General features: G+C 38.6%; 1 protein-coding gene across 1 annotated transcript in view; it reads left to right on the top strand.

Moving 5' to 3' along the window:
* The window catches only part of LOC107552236 (cyclic AMP-responsive element-binding protein 1-like), a 15,798-nt gene that overhangs the window by 9,680 nt on the left and 2,969 nt on the right, over positions 1-3,149 (top strand). The window lies entirely within an intron of this gene.

The following is a 3,149-nucleotide window of genomic DNA, read 5'->3' as shown; positions in this document are numbered from 1 at the left end:
TCAGAGTGTTCTGTGAGTGAAAATATATCTGTGCTAATCATATACTCAGCCTCCAACTCACACACTGGCGAGTAAAATCTGAGAATTTATTAGCCATTGGCTAATATTAGACATCATTTATTCACCCTGAGTGAAGATTTACTCGCAATGTAGAGGGTTGCATCTGCATGATTAATGCATTTTCTCAATTTGGACTGTAAAGTATGACCCAGTTGAATTGTGTAAATCTGAGAACATTTGCTCTGTATTCAGGTATATTTAAAATAAAAAGCCCTATAGTTTAACATTTGAAAGCAAAGAAATGTGTGTGTGTGTGTGTGTGTGTGTATATATATATATATCTTGCACAATTGGTGGCTGACTAAATACTTTTTTGCCCCACTGTATACATATATTAGTGCTGTCAAAATTAGCCCGTTAACGCAGGTGATAAATTTTTTTTAAATTTTACCCGTTAAAAATATTTAACGCAGGGGCGGGGCTAGGATTGGGCTTGGCCACCCCACTCACAACTGCTTTTTCTGTCACTTTTCTCTTGACAAGAAGTGCATTTATTCAGTCGCAGAACATCATAACGATCACATCATTCCAGGCGCGAGTCAAACGAGGCCGGGCTGGGCTAGAGTGAGCAGAGGCGGCGGGGTTGAGAACAGCGCAGCCGGCGGATCCGACGAAGGAGCGGCAAGCACATGTGACGACCCCGGGATTCGTCCACAGTGAAAGCCGATCCGGCGATCCACAGCAATTAATTGATGTATTCCCTCAGCGACCAGCACGGATCAGCTCTAGGCTAGGGCTGTGCGATTTGGGGGAAAATATCAAATTGCGATTTTTTTTTTTTTTTACAGAGATTGCGATTTGATTTGCGATTTTAAATTTGCAAAGTCAAGCTTCAGCTCAATATTTCCAATAATGTGCAGCACAGTATGGGTATCATTACCCTGCTGAAAAAAAGCAATAGAAACCATCACAGAAATTCTTATAGTTTCCATTAAACCATTACAAAATTCCTTTTTGTTTTGGGCATTATTCCAATAGGAATTACTGTAGTTCTATTGGTTGCCATCTGCCAGATTACGTCCCACCAATAGAATCCATTAAATAGACACCATTATGGTTTACATTAAAACCAATACAATTCCCATTATAACCCTGAAATCCATTACATTTTTTATTGTGTTTTGGGAGGGGTTCTATTGTTTTTGTTTTTTTTTCAGCAGGCAAGATTATAATGGTATAACTACTTTTATAGAATTAACTTAATTACTGGATTTCACAGAAAATATTTGTTTATTTTTTATAAATAAAGTCAATTATTAAAGTATTACATATGTTACATAGGCTGACTTATTCATTTTAAGAACAAGTAGAAAATGTTCTGAATGTTTCATTTCATCCAAGTGAAATTAGCAAGCAGTTAGACTGAATTTACATTCGTTTTAAAGCGGAGCCAGGCGTGAGTCGACACAGGTTGCGCGCGTGTGTCAAGCCTCATCCATACTGCCAGATGCGCTCGTGAAGACTTGCGGAGCCGGGTGCGAGTATAACCGAGCATTACGAGACCGGCTGTGAGTGCGGCAAGCGTGAACGGCTCGTCCGTGACGCGGGATTCGCGCCGCGTGGGGCAGACAGGAGCGAGTATGAGGAGCATTCACAGACACAGGCTGTGTGTGCGCTCTTCTGAATTGGGAATAGCGAACATGCATCATAAACTTATTTCAAATTAATCTGTTGGGGAGATAAAATGTGTAAGATAACGTTCACGTACTAACAAAAACATCTAAGAATGTATCTTTTATTCTCCAGTACTGAAAACAAAACCGATAAGGGAGTTTTGATATGCGCTGTGACGCAGCTCTTGGAAATTACCTTTTTTGTTCGTTGTCTGTCATTTCGAAGCTTAAGTTACATACGGTTTTCTTTAGTTTTAATTTGCCTAACTATCGATCTGACCCTGTAGACGCCATAATCCCACTCTGTCTCTCTACCACTTTCTGTTTTTTTTTTTTTTTTTTAATGATGGGTGTTTACGCAGTTGGCTAGAGCAGTGCTGATTGGGGAGAACGGAGGTGCGCTCACTCTATTGGTTAGTAAGACTGCAACTCAAGGCTGGCAGTCATGCATATGCTCTGGAACAGAGTAATATCGCAGGCTTTGCGATTAGGAAATCGCAATGTCTCAAATCGCTCAAATTTCGATTAATCGCACAGCCCTACTCTAGGCATGACGAAGCGGATATCGTCCTCTTTTGGAAGACCAAACAAAGTAGTTTTGCTTTCACAACGAAGCACACAGCGTCTTCAGGACATGGCGGAAAGCGGCAACAATATTACAGCGAGAATAAAAGTTACGCCTTCTTTCTTTGCGTGAACATTTGGGCGGCGTTATGCAAATCTTTCCACATAGTGATGTAGACATGTGGGGTCGTGTTAGAACGAGCCATTTTATGTAGGTGTGGCTGACTCTGAACTTTTATAAAGAATACCTCTTTGGATTTGAGACTTTAGTCTCTGCAACTTTACAGATCTTTATGCACCAAGAGCTTGTAACACTCCAAAGAGAAAGGAAAAATTGAAATCGCATCATATGACCCCTTTAAGCAACTTTATTAATTATATAAAGTTTATAAACATTATTTTAAACATTATGCACTTTTTTCAAAGATAGTAGTGATATTTTATTATGCTTTGAAGAAACGTGCATAATATTTTGGTCGATGCGCCCTCTTGTGGCCTCAGGAGAGAAGGCAAAAGCTTTTTTTCCCCCTAACTGAAATTGCCTTTTAAATTTAAGTAAAAAATTTGAATTTAGTTTTTCAGCCATTTTGACAGCCTTAATGTGAAGATTAAGTTCACTTGAATTAGAAGTTATTTTTTTAAAACTCTAATAAATGTTCAAATTGATAGCTCTCAATTATACTGTAATGTTGAATGGCTATAGTCAATGGTTAAATATTAGGGGGGAAAACAGCTTTATAGAGACATCAGTAGTATTGGTATCAGTGATACTGGCCTTCAGCCATAAAAAAGATGCCTGTCTTTTATATACATATATATGTGTATATATATATATATACAGTGGGTACGGAAAGTATTCAGACCCCCTTACATTTTTCACTCTTTGTTATATTGCAGCCATTTAAGTTAAAA

The sequence above is a fragment of the Sinocyclocheilus grahami genome, unplaced genomic scaffold (genome assembly GCF_001515645.1).
Source record: "Sinocyclocheilus grahami isolate Dianchi unplaced genomic scaffold, SAMN03320097.WGS_v1.1 scaffold443.1, whole genome shotgun sequence".
Lineage (NCBI taxonomy): Eukaryota > Metazoa > Chordata > Actinopteri > Cypriniformes > Cyprinidae > Sinocyclocheilus > Sinocyclocheilus grahami.
The sequence above is the reverse complement of the archived record's forward strand: the minus strand, read 5'-3'. Positions and strand labels throughout refer to the sequence as shown.